The sequence below is a fragment of the Bos taurus genome, chromosome 8, assembly GCF_002263795.3.
Source record: "Bos taurus isolate L1 Dominette 01449 registration number 42190680 breed Hereford chromosome 8, ARS-UCD2.0, whole genome shotgun sequence".
NCBI lineage: Eukaryota > Metazoa > Chordata > Mammalia > Artiodactyla > Bovidae > Bos > Bos taurus.
In genome coordinates, this window is record NC_037335.1 from 21,959,111 (window position 1) to 21,981,275 (window position 22,165).

At 39.9% G+C, this 22,165-nt stretch overlaps 1 long non-coding RNA gene and 1 other non-coding gene across 2 annotated transcripts in view; both read right to left on the minus strand.

Annotated features, from left to right (window-relative positions):
- LOC132345927 (uncharacterized) overlaps nt 1–22,165 on the minus strand; it is a 73,533-nt gene that overhangs the window by 46,749 nt on the left and 4,619 nt on the right. The gene's annotated exons all lie outside the window — the stretch shown is intronic.
- Nucleotides 21,217–21,276, minus strand: MIR2285CD (microRNA mir-2285cd). The gene has a single exon (NR_162324.1). It is a non-coding gene; the product is annotated as a microRNA mir-2285cd (primary transcript).

Consider the following 22,165-nt stretch of genomic DNA (forward strand, 5'->3'; position numbering starts at 1 on the left):
CTAAAGACACCACCAGAAAATTACTAGAGCTAATCAATGAATATAGCAAAGTTGCAGGATATAAAATTAACACACAGAAATCCCTTGCATTCCTATATACTAACAAGGAGAAAACAGAAAGAGAAATTAAGGATCACCATTGCAATGAAAAGAATAAAATACTTAGGATAAATCTACCTAAAGAAGCAAAAGACTTATATATAGAAAACTATAAAACACTGATGAAAGAAATCAAAGATGACACAAATAGATGGAAAAATATACCATGTTCATGGATCGGAATAATCAATATAGTGAAAATGAGTATACTACCCAAAGCAATCTATGGATTCAATGCAATCCCTATCAAGCTACCAATAGTATTTTTCAGAGAACTAGAACAAATAATTTCACAATTTGTATGGAAATACAAAAAAACGTGAATACCCAAAGCAATCTTGAGAAAGAAGAATGATACTGGAGGACTCAACCTGCTGGACGTCAGGATCTACTACAAAGCAACAGTCATCAAGACAGTATGGTACAGGCACAAAGACAGAAATATAGCTCAATGGGACAAAATAGAAAGCCTAGATATAAATCCACGCACCTATGGACACCTTATCTTTGACAAAGGAGGCAAGAACATACAGTGGAGAAGAGACAACCTCTTTAACAAGTGGTGCTGGGAAAACCAGTCAACCACTTGTAAAAGAATGAAACTAGAACACTTTCTAACACCATACACAAAAATAAACTCAAAATGGATTAAGGATCTAAATGTAAGACCAGAAACTAAAAATCTTCTAGAGGAAAACATAGGCAAAACACTCTCCAACATAAATCACAGCAAGATCCACCTCCCAGAGTAATGGAAATAGAAGCAAAAATAAATAAATGGGAACTAATTAAACTTAAAAGCTTTTGCACAATGAAGGAAACTATAAGTGAGGTGAAAAGACAGCCTTTAGAATGGGAGAAAATAATAGCAAGTGAAGCAACTGACAAAGAATTAATCTCAAAAATACACAAGCAGCTCATGCAGCAGAAAAATAAAAGACCCAGTCAAAAAATGAGCCAAAGAACAAAACAGCCTTTTTCCAAAGAAGATATACAGATGGCTAACAAACACATGCAATGGCACCCCACTCCAGTACTCTTGCCTGGAAAATCCCATGGACGGAGGAGCCTGGTAGGCTGCAGCCCATGGGGTCGCTAAGAGTCGGACACAACTGAGTGACTTCACTTTCACTTTTCACTTTCATGCTTGAAGAAGGAAATGGCAACCCACTCCAGTGTTCTTGCCTGGAGAGTCCCAGTGACGGCGGAGCTGGTCGGCTGCCGTCTATGGGGTCGCACAGAGTCAGACACGACTGAAACGACTTAGCAGCAGCAGCATGGAATTTAGAAAGATGGTAAAGATGATCCTATACGCAAGACAGCAAAAGAGACACAGATAAAAGAACAGACTCTTGGATTCTGTGGGAGAAGGCGAGGGTGGGATGATTTGAGAGAACAGCATTGAAACATGTATATTAGCATATGTGAAATAGATGACCAGTCCAAGTGTGATGCACGAAACAGGACACTGAAAGCCAGTGCACTGGGACAACCCTGAGGGATGGGATGGGAGGTAGGTGGGAGGGGGATTTGGGATGGGGGAACACAAGTACACCCATGGCAGATTCATGTCTATGTATGGCAAAACCACCACAATATTGTAAAGTAATCAACCTCTAATTAAAATTAATTAATTGATTTTTGAAAATATATATATATCTATATTTAAAAGTTGGTAAATGAGAGGATGCAGGTAAAATGTTCTTGGCATTTAGGAAGTGCTTAAGAATCTATTCATGAATTTCCACTGGTCATTCATCATTCATCACTGTGTGTGTGTGTGTGTAAGAGAGAGATTACACATTTATATGGCTTTAAAAATGGCAAAATCTTTACAAAGTAGTAGAAGGACAGTATTCAGTAAGGCTGAGCAGTCTGGGAGGCAACACGGGACTCAGAACAGACTAAAAGAGATTTAAGATTAGGTGATTCTCTGTAGGAAACTTCCTTCCATCAAAAGCCACAGATATCTCCAAAGCAGACCCAGTCGCAGTCAACCTGTGCAGGCACACTGATCCAGACAATTTGCAAATCACCTTTGAATAACAGGAATCTCACCTCCAGCATATCACTTATCTAGACAATTCAAAGCTAAGAAATAACCTGCACAATACATTTGAGTACAGCTGATGCTTTTGAACTGTGGTGTTGGAGAAGACTCTTGAGAGTCCCTTGGACTGCAAGGAGATCCAACCAGTCCATTCTGAAGGAGATCAGCCCTGGGATTTCTTTGGAAGGAATGATGCTAAAGCTGAAACTCCAGTACTTTGGCCACCTCATATGAAGAGTTGACTCATTGGAAAAGACTGATGCTGGGAGGCATTGGGGGCAGGAAGAGAAGGGGACGACAGAGGATGAGATGGCTGGATGGCATCACTGACTCGATGGATGTGAGTCTGGGTGAACTCTGGGAGTTGGTGATGGACAGGGAGGCCTGGCGTGCTGCGATTCATGGGGTCGCAAAGAGTCGGACATGACTGAGCAACTGAACTGAACTGAACTGAAGAGTCTATATTTGAGAAGATACATTTGGAACAATTGTCAAAGGAGACAGAATTCTACGTGGAAAAATCAGCACTGATTCAAGAAAGTGACCCCTAAAACCTGGACAGTGCAGGATGTGACCCAGCACTCTTGACACTGACACAATTCAGCAGGTGAATCAAATTCCAAATGACCAGAAGAAGCAAACCCACACCCATAACAACCCAGACCAGCCATTCCCCAACCACATTTTTCATCATCCTAGTGGAGTTACATCAAAGGACAAGGTATTGTTAGTATTCAAAGCATTTTGTGGTGGATGCTGACTTTGCTATACATAAATTAAATGTTGGAAATGAGTGTATTTTTTCCATTATTTAGGTTGAATATTTCTCAAAGATGGCCTGTAGTTTTGTTAAGAAAAGTCAGGTAAGCTGGTGCCAGGACACAACATTCACAGAGAAACATGCCCATAACATAAGGTGACCAAGACAGGCCTTAATGCTCTTCAAGAGCACCACCTCTTAGGCACACGCTACAAATATTGACTCTGGATATTATAATTTTTCAGGCATCTCACCGCAAGATGAGATTTAGAACACTTATGTAAGTTGGCTATCTTTATTTAGGGGGCTCGATAAAACCATTTGTGCTCCCAGAGCACAACAGACACTAGGGCTTTATTGATTTGGAAAGAAAAGATTATGTCACTGTCTGCATTCCAAATTGAAAAAGGCACCTATCTACCTTTGCACTTCATCTATCTCATTTTCTCAATGTTATCTTCTCATTTTTCTTCTTCCCTTATATCCTCGGTTTCTTTCCCCAAAAGCTATTCATCTTTTCCTCACCTCATATCAGCAAGGAAATCATTTAACTGATGAGACTGGTTGCCCCAGTTTACTATTTCTTTTAAAGATAGACTTTCCCCACGATGGAATCCATGCCAGAAAGACAGCTCCACAACCACCCCCACCACCCAACCACCCCCACCACCTCAGCCTTGGATAAGAAAACCCAGACATTTATCTGGACCTGCCACTGCCCTGGCCTGAGAAAGCATGAGCCCTGTGAGACAAGAGAGGAAATGCTGCAGACAATAGCAGAAGCTGCACAGTCCACATATGCTCAACTGTTCACCACACCCATTGGTGGAATTTGTTACCAGTAAACATGCATTGCTCAAAGCACCGTTATTTATTATAGATGAAAGAGAAAAATCATTTACTTTTAAAGTCAGCTCAGCTCCAATATGATACCTATGAAAATTGGATAGTTTTCCTTCTCTGAACTTGAAACTAGAAAAGGTAGCTTTTTCTTACCTAGAGACGGCTCTTTTCCAAGCACCTTGGATACAGTTTCTCTCTTAAAACTCTAAAAGGGGCAATCATTTCAAATCATATTATAAATCAATGGAGGGCAGGGAAATATGGAAAACCATGGAACACCAGAAATCTTACAATCCTCTAGAAATTACATGTAAAAAAATGAAATTTTAGTGTTTGTAATTAGCCTTACTAAGCAACAAGAAGTCTTTAGCATCTAACCTAGGTAAAATGATATTCAAAGAATAATGAAGAGTAAGGAACAAGGACAATGTACAGCCATACTCCACATCCTGAAGAGGTCTGCCCTATCTTATCCTATCTTGTCTCCATGTTGGCTGTAACTCTTAGCACTTCCAGAAATCTCTCAGGATCCTCTTCCTCCCTTCCATGGTATCTCTCAGTTCAGTCTGGTAGCTATATATCTGCCTCTCTCTAGCTGTGTCTAATGACAAGCAGATCATTCAGTCTTCCCAGCTGTCAAACATAGTTCTCCTCCAGAGTCTGTGGGTCTCCCTGGGTTTCACACTTTGCAGCCTATGAGCCAAACAAATGCTGCTCCCTCTCACTCTGGAATCTGATTCATTGCTTTATGCCTCCAGTTATCTGGAAGAAAGTCAAAACTTGAACTTCCCGCTTATTCCCTTAATTAACCTCTCTGACCTTCAGTTTTCTCATCTATAAAATGGGCTAGACCATGCCCTCCAAATTGCTATTAGGTTTATAAATGCTACAGATAAAACACTTAAACCCAGGTTTAAAACACACTAGATACTCCATAAGGAATGATAGTAATAACAAAAATAATAATAATTATACTACACTGGAAGTAAACAATGACATATTATAAAACAATACCAAGTTTGTAAGCAAGAAGTTCTTCCCATATAACAAAACATGTATTGAGCCAATAAAATTTATAGGAGTCAGAAATTTTTTCTGTGTTGTATCTTAGTTTAGAAATATCCCATGAGGTAATATGATTACCATTTTCCAAAAGAGGATATTGAGGCATGAAAGGATTAAATAATTCACCCAAGGCTAACCAGTTGTAATGTCCTAACCCTTTTTTGAACCCAGTTCTCTCTGAGTTCATGCTCTTATTGAATTGACAGTAAATTCATTTCGGTTTTTCATAAGCTGTAACAGAAAGAGCTGAACTACCTTTTCGACCAACCTAATATTTCACCATTCTAGTCCCCCTAGATTGAGAGAGTGCCTTTGTTTCCATACTAGAGATTAGAAAAATAGATAAAAGCCTTCTGCTGTTGAAACCCATCTCACTTTAGTTTCAAGTGACCCACAGAGAGTTTTCATTGTTCAGCATCTCATTCAGTGAATCCACAGTCCTTCGCCTTGATAACCCACCTTTGTTAAAACCATGATGGGGTCAAAACTGTTCCTCCTGCCTCCCTTCCTCACAGTATTTCTTTTCCCCCTTTCTCTATCCAAGATCCTCAGTGGCTCTATGCAGAACACTAAATGCCCTCCAAGCTTACCCCCAAAACATAGATGCTATGCTATGCTATGCTATGCTAAGTCACTTCAGTCGTGTCCGACTCTGTGCGACCCCATAGACGGCAGCCCACCAGGCTCCCCTGTCCCTGGGATTCTCCAGGCAAGAACACTGGAGTGGGTTGCCATTTCCTTCTCCAGTGCATGAAAGTGAAAAGTGAAAGTGAAGTCGCTCAGTCGTGTCCCACTCCTAGCGACCCCATGGACTGCAGCCTACCAGGCTCCTCCATCCATGGGATTTTCCAGGCAAGAGTACTGGAGTGGGGTGCCATTGCCTTCTCCGCCAAAACATAGAATTGCCCCCCAATTCATCCTTTCCTCTAAAATGACCTCCTTTCTTTCCTCATTAAGCTCTCATAAACTCAGCATCTCACCACTAAACCAACTGTAAGAGAGGGAGGTAATGTAATGAAACTAATTCATCCATAAGATTTACTATGTGACAATGTCCCAAGCACACTTACTTTACTTTTAAAGAAAATGTTTAGTACCAAAAAGCTAATAATTGGTCAAGTGTCCAAAAATAAGAATTTCTTGTTTAGTGTTTAAAGTAGAAGAGATCAGACAGTGTGAAAGATTTGACACAAAATGTCATTATTCTAGGCTCAGTACTTCACCTTCAAATAAAAAGCTATGACACTTCTTTCATATTCTGATTTGATCACTGTTTTCACTACTTCCCAGAACTCACATCTTCCCCTCTACCAAAGTATACACAAAAACAAGAATCAAAATTTACTTCTCCACTTCTGAAAGAAGATTAAATCTTGTTCTCAACCATACCTTCATCAATACATTCCTCCACTGTATATTTCATCTTTTAAAATTGTTTTTATTATTTTGAAAAGAATAATGCACATGATTAAATAAAATTAAACATACAAGAGAGTATACCATAAAAAGTTATTTTCTCACCTATAATAGACCTCTTATTTTATTCCCCCAAAGTAATTCCCATCACATTTTCTTATGTACACTTCCAGATATTTATCATGAATATAGACATACATGTATGTGGTTTTTCCTCAATTGAGAAATATAAATAGTTTTTTACTTGGCTTTTTAACAATATGTCTTATAGATCTGCATATACAAGCTATTTAACTATTTCCATTGTTGTGTATTATTCTATTCTTCAGATATACCATAATGTAGTGATCAATTTCCCTATTGATAGACATTTGGTTTGTTCTTAATATTTCCTGAATACAAACAATACTGCAATGAACTTAATTTGCATATATGTCTGTATATATTTTTGAACATATCTATAGAAACATCGGAGAAGGCAATGGCACCCCACTCCAGTACTCCTGCCTGGAAAATCCCATGGATGGAGGAGCCTGGTAGGCTGCAGTCCATGGGGTTGCTAAGAGTCGGACACGACTGAGCGACTTCACTTTCACTTTTCACTTTCATGCATTGGAGAAGGAAATGGCAACCCACTCCATTGTTCTTGCCTGGAGGATCCCAGGGACAGGAGAGCCTGGCGGGCTGCCGTCTCTGGGGTCGCACAGAGTCGGACACGACTGAATCGACTTAGCAGCAGACTTAGCAGCATAGAAACATAAGGCTCAAATCACAATTGTTGAATAGAACAGTAAGTGCATTTTGCATTTTGATAATCTCAACTTATCCTTCCAAAGTTTTTCCAATACACAGTTCCTACAGTGAGTGTATAAATGTAACTGCTTTTTCTTATCTTCATCAACACAGATTTACCATAGATCTTCCTTACCTCTGGGTGTGGAACTATTGATTGTGTTTTCAGTGAGAGAAGCGACAAGAGGGTAATGATCATAGATTAGGAATGAAATGATACCATGAAAAGTGCCCTAAACAAGTTGGACTATGAAGTGAATTTGATTAGTTTTCATTTTATAAATATTTGAATAATTATACCTTTAAATATATCCTTCAAAATAGCATCTTTGTTGTTGTTCAGTCATTCAGTCATGTCCGACTTTTCATGACCCCATGGACTGCAGCATGCCAGGCTTCCCTGTCCTTCACCATCTCCCAGGACTTACTCAAACTCATGTCCATTGCGTCGGTGATGCCATCCAACTGTTATTCCTCTGTCATCCCTTTTTTCTGCCTTCAATCTTTCTCAGCTTCAGGGTCTTTTCTAATGAGTCAGCTCTTTGCATCAGGTGGCTAAAGTAGTCGAGCTTCAGCTTCAGCATCAGTCCTTCCAATGAATACTCAGGACTGATTTCCTTTAGGATGGACTGGTTGGATCTCCTTGCAGTCCAAAGGACTCTTAAAAGTCTTCTCCAATATCACAGTTCAAAAGCATCAATTCTTCGGTGCTCAGCCTTCTTTATGGTCCATACATGACTAGTGGAAAAATCATTGCTTTCATTAGACAGACCTTTGTTGGTAAAGTAATGTCTCTGCTTTTTAATATGCTGTCTAGGTTGGTCATAGCTTTTCTTCCAAGGAGCAAGCATCTTTTAATTTCATGGCTACAGTCACCATCTGCAGTGATTTTGGAGCCCAGAAAAACAAAGTCTGTCACTGTTTCCATTGTTTCCCCATCTATTTGCCATGAAGTGATGGGACTAGATGCCATGATCTTAGTTTTTTGAATGTTGAGTTTTAAGCCAGCATCTTAGAAAGCTATTCTCTTATGCTAAGGATACTACCAATATTACAAATATCTTTGCAGCTTTTCTTTGGATATGGTCTCTGTAGTCACCACCACATTACCTTTTTCCCTCTTTGGTGGTAATAGTCTTTTAATGATGGATTTGATTTTTATAATAGCCAGAAGCATTCACAGCCAGTCCTCTGGGAAATAAAACTGGTTATCAAGCAAGATAAAACATTTTGGTTAAAAATGAAGTATACCTTAAAATACCGTTTGTGTGTAAGATAGAGAGAGAGGTAGAAAGAGAGAAAGTGGGCCCAAAGGATGTTTCCAATAAAGAGTTTAAATATTTTATGCCAATATATGTGAAAAGCTCCCCAAGGTCACTGCTCTGAAGGACAAGTTGCTTTTGGATGTAGACATTGTGGTATGTTTGGTTTAAAAGATTGATTATTTTATAGCTGCAACTCATAAAGCTGGTGATTGTAAAACACCTCACTCTTTTGGAGGCAGACCACAGTTGTTATGTAAATAGTGGTATCAGATTCTAGCTCAGCTAAGACCACTTCTGACCCTAACACAGCTAGATTCTACTCTGGACCCAAGTAGCCAGGACCACGTCTATTCCCACATAACAAATATGACTTCTAATTAACATCGAAAAGAAGAGAGAAAGTATTCTTTTGTTTCAAAAGAATAACTATTCTTAAAGGATAAAAAGTTACTAAAAAACAAAATAGCTTAAAAGATACAAAGCTAAAGCTGCTCAGTTGTGTCTGACTCTTTGTCACCCCATGGCCTGTACAGTCCATGGAATTCTCCAGGCCAAAATACTGGAGTGAGTAGCCTTTCTCTGCTCCAGGGGATGTTCCCAACCCAGGGATCAAACCCAGGTCTTACCAGCTTAGCCACAAGGGAAGCCCAAGAATACTGGAGTGGGTAGCCAGCCTATCCCTTCTCCAGCAGGCCTTCCTGACCCATGAATTGAAATGGGGGTCTCCTGCATTGCAGGCAGATTCTTTACCAACTGAGCTATCAGGGAAGACACAAGCATAATATTGGTTGGTGGACATTTTTGTTTCTTATAAGGACTTTAAAATAAAGGAGGAAGGCCACACTCTATCTTGATTCCACATCCGCAGCTTGCTAGGATGATCATACCCTGGCTGCTCAGCCACCAGTAGCCCTGCTTTGTCACAGTTCAGTTCCAACTGACTTAACTGTCTCCTTTATCACTTTCTTGTTATACTCCCCAAATCTGCTATTTGCTGTTGAAATGCTCCTAAGTGCCTACAACATATTATTGTATACCTACTACCTCCATATCTTGTCTACTTTTTCCCTTCTTAATTCCATAAAAGGTAGGATTGTGGTTTCCTGAAAAAAAAAAAAAAAGATTAGACTTTAAGTCAGAGATGAAGTCAAATCTTAGCATTTAGTTAAGACTTCAGTAAATGACAGGGACCAAGAACATCCCCAAGAAAAAGAAATGCAAAAAAGCAAAATGGCTGTCTGAGGAGGCCTTACAAATATCTGTGAAAAGAAGAGAAGGGAAAAGCAAAGGAGAAAAGGAAAGATATACTCATTTGAATGCAGAGTTCCAAAGAATAGCAAGGAGAGATAAGAAAGCCTTCCTTAGTGATCAATACAAAGAAATAGAGGAAAACAATGGAATGGGAAAGACTAGAGATCTCTTCAAGAAAATTAGAGATACCAAAGGAACATTTCATGCAAAGATGGGCTCAATAAAGGACAAAATGGTGTGGAACTAACAGAAGCAGAAGATATTAAGAAGAGGTAGCAAGAATACACAGAAGAACTGTACAAAAAAGATCTTCACAACCCAGATAATCATGATGGTGTGATCACTCACACTCTCCTAGAGCCAGACATCCTGGAATGTGAAGTCAAGTGGGCCTTAGGAAGCATCACTATGAACAAAGCTAGTGGAGGTGATGGAATTCCAGTTGAGCTATTTCAAATCCTAAAAGACGATGCTGTGAAAGTGCTGCACTCAATATGCTAGCAAATCTGGAAAACTCAGCAGTGGCCACAAGACTGGAAAAGGTCAGTTTTCATTCCAATCCCAAAGAAAGGCAATGCCAAAAAATGCTCAAACTACCGCACAATTGCACTCATCTCACACGCTAGTCAAGTAATGCTCAAAATTCTCCAAGCCAGGCTTCAGCAATACATGAACCATGAACTTCCAAATGTTCAAGCTGGATTTAGAAAAGGCAGAGAAACCAGAGGTCAAATTGCCAACATCCACTGGAATTTTCCTTGGAAGGAAAATTATCACCAACCTAGACAGCATATTAAAAACCAGAGACATTACTTCACCAACAAAGGTCCATCTAGTGAAAGCTATGGTTTTTCCAGTAGTCATGTATGGATGTGACAGTTGGACTATAAAGAAAGCTGAGCACTGAAAAATTGATGCTTTTGAATTGTGGTGTTGGAGAAGACTCTCGAGAGTCCCTTGGACTGCATGGAGATCCAACCAGTCCATCCTAAAGGAGATCAGTCCTGAGTGTTCACTGGAAGGACTGACGTTGAAGCTGAAACTCCAATACTTTGGCCACCTGGGGCAAAGAGCTAACTCATTTGAAAAGACCCTGATGCTGGGAAAGATTGAAGGTGGGAGGAGAAGGGGACAACAGAGGATGAGATGGTTAGATGGCATCACCGACTCAATGGACATGAGTTTAGGAGTTGGTGATGGACAGGGAGGCCTAGCATGCTGCAGTCCATGGGGTTGCAAAGAGTTGGACAGGACTGAGTGACTGAACTGAACTGAAATGTAATTAACCTTGCTAAGATTTCCTAAATTATTGTATGATGTTCTAAATTTGTATTTAATATATGTTCATTAAAAAATAAGAAAAATTATTATACAAGGCAAGTGTTTGAGTTTGGTATATTTTTACATGCTTATGATACATATCAGTTCAGCCTACCAGGCTTCTCCATCCATGGGATTTTCTAGGCAAAAGTACTGGAGTGGGGTGCCATTGCCTTCTCCAGTTCAGTCATTCAGTTGTGTCCAACTCTTTGTGACCCCATGGACTGCAGCACGCCAGGCTTCCCTGTCCTTCACCATCTCCCAGGGCTTGCTCAAACTCATGTCCATTGAGTCAGTGATGCCATCCAACCATCTCATCCTCTGTCATCCCCTTCTCCTCCTGCCTTCAATCTTTCCCAGCATCAGGGTCTTTTCCAGTGAGTCAGTTCTTTGCATTAGGTGGCCAAAGTATTGGCATGTCAGCTTCAGCATCAGGCCTTTCAATGAATATTCAGAATGTATATAAAATGGGAATATGATATAGTATTTATTGTTATGCAGTTTGGTTTATCTCCCTCTACAGTGTTACCAGTAATCCTGTCTCTGTTTACATATCTATCTATGGATCAAGAGGAATATGATTGCAAAAGTAATCCTTTTTGTCCTTGCTGTTATTATGCTATATTATAGTTGATATTGAACAGTTCTTCTCCATTTTGATTTTAAATCTTCCACCTTCTACTTGCATATATTTTCCCTACTTCTGTCCCCTAGAACAACACAGATAATCTAATCCCCTTGCTACATGACAACCATAAAATATTAAAAGTAAACCTTTGTATCTTTTCTTCTCTAACCTAAGCAGGCTTGGGATTTGGGGATTTCTTTATCCATTTCTCATCTGACACTATTTCTGGGTCCTCAGTCTACTTAAAATTAGCACATGCCAACTCTTTAGCCTCTCCCACCTCTTGAGGCCTCCTCCAGTCCCCATCTCTCACCTGAAACTCTTACCTGTTCAGTGTAAATTCATCTCTCTTCAACTGGAAGAGAACTTCAACTGGACTTTACTTTGTTTTCATTTCTGTACTCAGTTAGACTGTAGAAGATATGTCTTGCAATTCTTTTGGAACAAATCTTCTATCTACTCTTCACCTCTGCCATCATCAGCCTCATAGGAAAATATCTCAAAGCTATCTCTAAATTAGTTTGGTTGACTTTAGCAGCTATTTCCTCTTTTTATGTAACCAATATATTGAATGTGAATCATTTTAATCTTTAAAACAGTCTCAAAAGTTAAATAATAAGGGCTTCCACGATGGTCCAGTGGTTAAGACTTTGCCTTCTGACGCAGCGGATGCAGGTTCAATCCCTGTTCCACAAGCCTCTCAGCCAGAACATAAGACAGAAGTAATATTATAACAAGGGGCTCCTTAGGTGGTGCAGTGGTAAAGAACCCATCTGCTAATGCAGGTAACACAAGAAATGTAGGTTCGATCCCTGGATCTGGAAGTTCCCCTGGAGCAGGAAATGGCAACGCATTCCAGTATTCTTGCCTAGAAATACTACAGACAGAGGAGCCTGATGGGCTACAGTCCACGGAGTCTCAGAGTCAAACATGACTGAGCACACCCATATATATATTGTAACAAATTCAATAAAGACTCTTAAAAAATGATCCACATTAAAAAACAAAAAAAAACTTTTGAAAAAGTTAAGTAGTAAACTAGAATGTGTTGTGAAGTGAAAAAAGACTCAGAGAGGGAATTCTGTTGAAATCAAGTGGTTAGTACTCTGCTTCGGTTGCAGGAGGTATGTGTTGGATCCTTGGTTGGGGATCTAAGATCTCATAAGCCAAAAAAAAAAAAAAGGAAACATACAAGAAAATGGTATTCATCATCTAAGCCCATATTTATTTTTAAGTATATGTTTGTACACCATACACATACACATACCAAATACACTGTGAGCTAAGTCACTTCAGTCATGTCTGACTCATTGCGACCTTACGGACTATAGTCTTGCCAGGCTCCTCTGTCCACGGGATTCTCCAGGCAAGAATACTGAAGTGGGTTGCCATCCCCTCCTCCAGGGGGTCTTCCTGACCCAGGGATCAAACCCATGTCTCTAACATCTTCTGCACTGGCAGGTGGGTTCTTTACCACTAGCACCATGTTGTCAAAATGATTACTCTGGAATCAGACTGCTAAGGTTCAAATCCCAGCCACTTGACAGCTGTTGGGACCTCTCTGTGCTTCTGCTTCTTCATCTGTAAGATGGGATAATAGTAACCACCTCATAAGGTTGTTATGAAGATTACCATTTACCAGAGTTACTGGTGATACATATAAAGTGTCTAGATCAGTAATTGGCACTAGGCAAGCACTAGATTTGCTGCTAGAAAGAGGATGAGAATGATATATATGTTCAGGAAAATCAATTTTTGTCTTTCTAGATCTCAATTCCTAACCTGCAGAATGAGAAGGAAAACATAAGTCGTGACAGTAGTGATAATACCACACAATCCAGAGCCCTTAACATCCAAAGAAGCACTTCCATAGGCTTCATATTTTCATTGGGAAACATTGGGAAACACTCATTAGGATCCCCCATAATCTCAATGAACCTGATTTGCTGACCCTTGTACTGCAAAGTACAAATACTAATTCTGGTCTCTGGCCTTCATTTAGCAAAAAGCTTCAAAGTTCTCAAATAGCTTGTGCCTCCTCCAGTGTCTGACTTGCTGTAACAAAATAACTTAGGCCTGTAAAAGCTGGACTCTCAAATGGCACTACATGACTAAGAAGAAAGAGATAGGGAAAGAATAAAACAAAGACGTTCATATTTGTTAAACACCTACAATATAGATCAGTTTTTCAATCTCACTGAGTTCTCACTACCTCTTAAGGAGAAGGTTTTATTGCCCATATTTCTGAGATAATCTCCTCACGGAGTTCAATACCAGAGCCAAGGTCATATCGCAAATTTCAACCAGGATTTGAATGGAAGTCTGACTGAGCCCAAAGCTTAAGCTGATGCTAACATTCATGCTGCCACACTGAGACTTGAAGTCTACAGAGACTGAAATACTGGTTATCATTTTAATTCTTTTGCTAAATCTTAAGCCCACTAAAAAGCTCTGCTGGGTAAAGGTCCCAAGAACATGATGCTGTAAGGGAATTTATTTTATTATGAACAACTAGTCTAAAGATGGCGCTGTCTTTCAGTCATGACTAATTCAGTCTGGCACCCATCATGAAAGCTTCAGCGCAAGAATGGCACTGTATTTCGAAGGCACCCTGAGACACCTGCACCTCACAAATCCTGGTAAGAGACCAAGACAGCTGTTGAGCAATGGTATTTCTTCCATATTTACAGTTGAACAGAGAGCAAATACATCTGACGAATGATCACTGTATAATAAATATTGCCAGTGAATAAACTCATGACACTTTTTTTTGTCCTTGTTCTTCCTCATTTATTTCTCACCAACACACTTCTTTGCTCCCACGATTTTATAAGTGAAAGCCTGAGGGCACATGAGGGTGAGGTCAGCATAATGTATACCTGCTGAAAAGTCTTGAGTCATCAGCTGGGATTTGCTGGCCTGTTTAAAAGCAGTAGCGTAAAAATGAGGGAGCAACAAAGCTATGGTCTTGACATCCTGGAGACTTCATTTTGTTTGGAAAATTCTATTAAGTTAAGATACTTGGCAATGGCACCCCACTCCAGTACTCTTGCCTGGAAAATCCCATGGACGGAGGAGCCTGGTGGGCTGCAGTCCATGGGGTCGCTAGGAATCGGACACAACTGAACGACTTCTCTTTGACTTTTCACTTTCATGCATTGGAGGAGGAAATGGCAACCCACTCCAGTGTTCTTGCCTGGAGAATCCCATGGACAGAGGAGCCTGGTGGGCTGCTGTCTATGGGGTCGCACAGAGTCAGACACGACTGAAGTGACTTAGCAGTAGCAGCACTTGGCCTTGAGTAAGCAAAATTGCAATTATGTGTTAAGATAACATCTGCATTATCTTTGGTGTCATTTTAACCGTACCAGGCAGGGTGCACTAATTATTTTGCACTTGAGCCTCACAATAATCCTATGAGGTTTGCACAATTATGCCCATTTTTAATGAGGAAACTGAGGCACAGAAATGTTATGTAACATTCCCATTGTCATAGAGTGTAACTGTGGTAGCCTGAGGATTCACACCCTCCCAACCTGACTTGAGTGCCTATGCTTTCTCAAAGCAAGGTACTGGTAACAATGGTCAGATATGCTGTAAACAGGAACTGTGTAGGTTAATGGTTTTCATGAGATCTTCCAATCCACTTAACTCTGTACTAAGTATTTGGTGTGAAGAAAATGAACATAACAATTCATATATGCCATGAAAGCCAAAGCCACCATGACCAGTGAATTTTCTCAGTGAGGTCACTTATCTGTTGGGTCACAGACCACAATTGAGTTGGAATCACAATGACAATTTTAGTATGGTTGGAGCAATGTGATGGTCAATGTACTTCAGGGATTACATTATATACTTAACCATTACTTTTCTTCTACGTCTCCGACAATGAGATGTACAACTGCTAGAAAGATGAGGGGAAAGTTGTCAGTCTATGGAACAACTTGTCACTGATTTGTTTCAGAGCCTAGAGTGCACACACCTTCCCCTTCTTTTTTTCTCCACAAAGGTTCCTCTTTCAGAAAGTTCCTCTTCCCAAAGCCAAGGGCTGATAAGGAATGAGGACAGAAGAGCTGGTGCCTTGTTGTCTCAAGTGGCTTTTTGACATCGCTAAGATTTTTCAGGCTAGAAAATACCCATTGAGTTTTTTATGTCCCTCAGAGCAATAATGTTCTTTCGGGTACTTTCTCCCTGTTGAGAAGGAGTGGGGTGGGGTGAGGTAGGGAACCTGCCATAAAATGTCAGGCATTCTCTCTCTCTCTCCCTCACCCCCCAAATTCAAGTTTAATGTGACTCAACCTATGTCAAACAGAGATGACCCCAGTCCAGGAGCTGACTGAAGGTAGCTATGAGGTACAACTGAAAAGCCAAGGGAAAAGAACAGCTCATGACAAGCGAGCTAGGATACCCCATGCTGGGCAGCTTTCCTCTGTGTTGTAAAGGTCTCCCAAGGAGTAGTGATCAATGGAAGATGACACAACCGTAGGAGTCAGAAAGTCTAGATCCAAGTGCTGTTCCCACCATGGTCTTAGGCAAGCTGCTTCTCTGTCAAGGCACCAGCCATCTCTCTGTTAGAAGGGATACAGTGTCACCAGAGGGTTGGGAGGAACCGGTGAGCTGTCACACAGGCAGAGTGACTCTAAGTCACTGTAGGGACTTATGTCAAGTCCCAGTTGTGAGTTTATTTTTTGGAGTCTGGCCTTGCCTCTCATTCTAACCAGGAGCATATCCTTGATCTTTGAACCTCTCCCCAAGCCCAGGAGAGGTAAAGCCCTGATATTGCCTTGGGTGTGACCCTGGTCAGGCTTATTAATAAACAACACTTCCTGTTTCTCTCCAGTGAGCAAGGAGAAGCGGAACAAGTTCTGAAGAGAGCGACAGGGGCCACACTAAGGGAGGACCTCAGCAGAGACAGAAAGAGCTCACTCAAGCTGAGTCAGTCCGTGTTTTTTCCTGTTAAATGATTCACACGCCGAGGCAAATCGGTCTGATATGTGCAAACTCTACTCTGCCTTTCATGAGTTTCTAAATGAGTTGGTGATTTTTGTTTTTGTTTTTCCCATCTCGCTTCTCTTTCCTTGGAAACATGATTGCAGGTTAGAGTTTAGGTTAGAGTTCACCCCCTCCTCTTATTTAATATCATGGGGAGGAGGAGTGATCATATCAAAGAAACAGTGTGATGATACGCTCAACTTTTAATCTACTGAAGTGGTCGTTTTAAATGTTACTCAGATTCCTTAAACTTCCTTGTGATTTTGACTCAAGTGGGTTAAATTATAAATAAACAAAATTTCCTAACATATTATATACAATGAAGTCTGAGCTCTTTAGAAGTCAGGCTCTAGATATGTGAATTTTCCATTTATCTTAAAAGGCTTATTGTTATAAACATCCTAGACTTTTTTTCAGTTATTTTGAATGAGAATTCCTTTTGGATTGTATAACATACATAACATTCTTCTCCATAATAAAATTTAACATTTTATTCATTATTGAAAGTCGTCTTTACATCCTTTAAACATTGCTAGCTATCATTTCATCTTCCTCTCATGTTGAAGTGAGGTCAATTTTAATTGGAGGCCCTTCTTCCATGTTCCACTTAATTGTCATGCATATCCATAGCCATAATATCCTTTTTTGCCAAGTAATTCAGGAAGAGATGGTTTTACTATTTGGGTAATTTGGACAGTGATGACATTCCCCAGCTAAGGCCTTCCAGTAAATTCTCAATGTAGTTAGAATGTCAGCCAAACTGTTTTCTGTGAGACTGAGCCCCAGCCCTTCTCTACAACCAAGCTCCCCTTCATCCACTGTGCCCCACATGCAGGCTTCCTCTCTGTCACTCCAAAGGGTCCAGTTGTCTCCAGTTCCTTGCACTCACCATTGCTACTTCCTGAATGACTCTTCTCTCATTTTCGTCAGACTGCTTATTTCTCTTTATAAGATCAAATGTCACTCTCTCAGAGAAGCTGTCACTGTATCATAGAGGCTAGAACACTTTCCTGCTTTATTTTCACCCCATCAGTTAAAGCTATTGGAATGCTTTATTTTCTTATGTATTAGTTTTTACCAATATTTGTTGTCTCTCAGGTTTGTTATATTGTGTGAGAAGAAGCCATTTATCTGGCTTGTTCCCTGCTGTGTCACACTTTCCAGAAGAGCTGCCGGTACATAGGCACTCAATAAATACTCTTGAAGGACTAAATCGTGGCTCATCCCCACACCTACTTACAACCCATTTGCATCTATCCTGGGGCATTCTGGCTGCCTTGAGTCTTGTTACACATTGGATAATCTGGACTGAATTATCAATTACAATGATATCCTTAAATGGCTGTCAAAACAGTAGGAAGCTGGTACTGTCCAATTTTGGAAAGAGACAGAAGAGCTAAGAGAATGTTGAAGACACACTCTAATTTCTTGGGTAGGTCTTTTTAAACTTCTCCGATAAGATAGCTTAGAATAGTGAATAATAATACTTAGAGGAAGATCTAAACAGGAGTATAAAGTGGCCCCTAAGGACAATACATCTTTGAAGTCTCATAATTTATTTTTAAAATCCAGATGAATTTCACATTCTAATCCACTAGTATGTATCTGGGTTTGATTTAATATAAAAGAAATTTCCCCTCAAATTACTGGGGGGAAAAAAAAGTGCCTTTCAAGAAGATGTGTCCTGTTTACCCTGGAAAACAACCAAGAATCTCCAAGTACATATGGTCCAAGATGATAATCACTTAGGAACGACACTGGAAAAGCCTTGAAGGGAGCACAGCCCCCACACACGCCTTGATGGCCCACCCACCTATTCCCATCTTTGCCCCTACAAGGAACAGCCCTGGAACAAAATCACCTCTGTGAACTGGGAGTTCCAAAAAGTGTCATATCTTGAGAAGGAAAAATTGATAAAAATTCTTTCTTTCTGCATCTCTCTTAAAAAAAAAGAGAGAGACATTTCTCTTAAATTATTGCACTGCTCTCTTTCTTACCATGTGCTTGGTGAGATAAGAGGTTCAAGTCTCCTTCACTCTTGAGAAGAGAGACCTTAGAGTGAGCTTTTAGTCCAGTTTTCTCAGAACCATCCTGGTTATGATTGTTGTCTTGGCAATGTTAATAGTGCTTCTTTTTAACTTGTGCGATATACGGTCACTCTAAGGGATAGCTTTCCTGCTCTTCCCTCCACTTAAAAAGACAAGAAGGAACCAAACGAAAAGAATCATAGACAATAGAATGTAAGTCTTCTCCCAGGTCAATGTCAGACCACAGGCAAAAAGGAGTCCTTCTGACTCAGATCAGTTGTCTATTTTGTCCATTAAGGAAATCCCAAAAGAATTTGGGGTCCAAATCCAAGCTCATACTAATGAAATTTTTTGTCTGATGTATTTGTTAGGAATCTGTAATCACTTCTGGTTGCTCACTGAAGATTAGAGGTTTAGGATCCAGGATACGGTGCATGCCTTACAATAATATTTATAAGGAGACAGAAGAAGGAACCAGGATGATAATGGTGAATTGGGTTAATTAGTAAAAGTATTTTTAAATAAAATAAAATGTGATGAATGGAAAGTATTCAGTCAGTCAGAGATGCCACATGAATTTGAATGACCTAGCCTTTCAATGACCTAGCATTTGAAGGGATGAAAGAGGAGAACCTTATCCCATGGATGTACCAGAAAACGGATTGCTAGGATAGTAATTATGGTAGCCGCTGCAGGAAACATAGTAGACTGATGGTTCCAACTACTGCCCTCTGAAATTCATCACCACATTTGTTCTGAGGCCATGCTTTCTGTGGCTGCCCCCAGCCATGACTAAGCACAGCAGTGCTGCTAAGGCAGGCGCATTCCTGGAAGATGCAGGATTCCTCTGACGGACAACTTTAGCTTAAGGACTCCAGATAGCCTGGCCAAAACTTTCTCGGAATTGAATCTTCAGGCCTTTCTTCCTTGCCTTCCCTGCCTCGCTCCTTCACAGGGATCAGCCCTGCATTGTGCTCTGTCAGCCCTCCCAGCTGCCACCAGGTCCCACCCCATTTTCTCCCACAAGGCCTCCTTCAGCAAATCTCTTGCATGTCTAATCTCACCTTAGCACCTGCTTCTCAGAGGACTGGATGGTGGGAGTGGAGATAAGAATAATCAGGGTCTGAAGTTATTAATTTGCATATCTGATGCTACATTAAGACCAAAAACCAATTTGAGAATTTAAAGAGATTTCACTGTCTTTCAGAAACATGGATAGTTTAGCTGATATATGTGGGCCGGAGCCTTTTAAAATAACTTTTTTTTTTTTTTTTTTTACTTTGGAGTGTTTTGCTTACTATGTTCATAGCTGGAGGGTTTTGCATAATTAGAAAGTATAAATCACAAAGTTAATTCTTTGCATCAGAACACATTTTCAAGAAGACAGAACACCCATTTCCTCATGTTTATTGTTTGTTTGAAAATATTTCAGGTAGATTATATGTAAAATAATTCAAAGAGAAAATATGATAAGATTAAATTTGTTGTCATAGCTTGGGATCATTTTTTACCCTCTTTATAAAATACTGAAAATATCATGGGGATTGTTTAAACTAGTGAAAAACTATTATTTTATCTGTCCACTGTACCTCTCTCTATAAACTTTACTCCCATTCTTTTGGAAATGCTCTTCCCTGAGTCAAACCAAGTGGTTCTGAGAAAATGTCCATGTTCATCTATAACTCCATCCTCCCTTCCCCAGAGAACAGAAAACTGGTCTAGAAATGGACAAAGTCTTCCGGCTGAGGCAACAAATCTCCCTCCCCTGGTAATTTTTAACTTTTCACTGGAGAAAGTATAATTTAATCCATCAGGATGTAGAACTCGGGAAGTGTGATAGCAGTGTTTCTTGCCATGAAGAAGAACCCAATTTCCAGAGAAAGAGAAGGGAGCCATCGCAGAGAGAGAAGCAGAAGCAGGAGCTTTTGGAAAGAGAGTCCCCAAGAGTTTTTGACCGGATATTTCAGTTTTTCTGGACAATCCATCTGCATCCCTGAAGTTCCCATGGTTTGATTGTTCAAGTCTTCATGACATTCCATGAATCAGCATTTCTCATTTTACCTAAACAAGTTCAAGATGAGTTCAGTCATTTGCAACCAAGAGAGATGTGACTCACAGAACAGAGAAACTTCATTTCATTTTTCCTTGAGAACATTTATCATCATGTAGTGGGAAAAACTTCTAGCAAAGAAACTCATTCAAGTGTCTCCAGGACACTGATGATTCAGCAGGACTTACAGTTTGATTCCTTTCATGTCATCATCTGCCGTACTTGCTTGGTTGTTTTTGCTCACCACACCAAATACTCCTTCCCAAATGCTTTGCATATGTAAAAGAACTTTTAAGTTATTGCTGCTGTCTTGATTACAGCAGCCTATATTCTGTCAGTGTCACATCATAAACATTTATTAGATACATGTCTCCCTTAATAGTACATCAACTTTTGAAAATCTTTAACTGACAGTGAACTTAAATGTTTACAAGTGCTAAATGTTGCTAAAGAGATTTGGCAGGCTGAGACAGAGAGAGGGAGAACTATTCCTCTAAAAAACCTGCTTTTCTTTTCATCTTTATTCATATTCTTAAAAGAAAAATACTATAATAATTTCATGTCATATATATATGGATAATGTGAAATTATATTTTTACATTTTGACATCTGATCACTTGTAAAGGAGAGATAAGGGTGCTGAGTATTGGGTTGGCCAAAAAGTTCATCCAGGTTGTTCCATACAGTGTGACAGCAAAACCCAAACGAACTTTTTGGCCAACCCAATATAATTTCATTCATCTGTGAGTCGCTAAGAGTCAGACACGACTGAGCAACTTCACTTTCACTTTTCACTTTCATACATTGGAGAAGGAAATGGCAACCCACTCCAGTGTTCTTGCCTGGAGAATCCCAGGGACGGGGGAGCCTGGTGGGCTGCCGTCTATGGGATCGCACAGAGTCGGACACAACTGAAGTGACTTAGCAGCAGCATCTGTGAGTGGTTAGTTTCACATATGAATCATAATATGTGCTTTAGATGATACAGAAATAATGAAAAGCATTAGTTAGGTTGAACTTTGTTGAGTCTCTGCTCTTTAAGCAAGTGATTTAAATTCCCCAAGGCCTAAAAGTGGGGATCCATAGCGTGTTGTGGCTAAGGACACAAACTCTGACAACAATTTGTGGTTCAGACTTTGTCCTCATCACTCTGACCTTTAATGAGTTGTTTGGTGACTGTGGGCATTGGTTTTCTAGTGTGTTCTAAGTGTATTCTAAGACAGACACATACACATATACACACATATATACGTGTGTATGCATATGTATATATGTACTTATACACACCAGGAATATATAAGGATATTCAAAGCCACGTTGTTCATAATGCCAAAAAATAAATAAAAGGAAAACAAGTCAAATATCCACCAACAGTAGAATAAATTATTGTAGCAAAGTCATCCAGTGGAATATTATTCAACAGTAACAATGAAGAAAAGCTTTGCACATCAATAATGATAAACCTCAAAATAAGATATCGAAAAGCTAGTACATTCTAGAAGAATACATTCTATAGGAGTCCATTTCCATCAAGTTTTAAAACAAGAACAACTAAATCTAGGGATACATACAGGGATGGAAAACTAAAGAAAAGCAAGGTAATG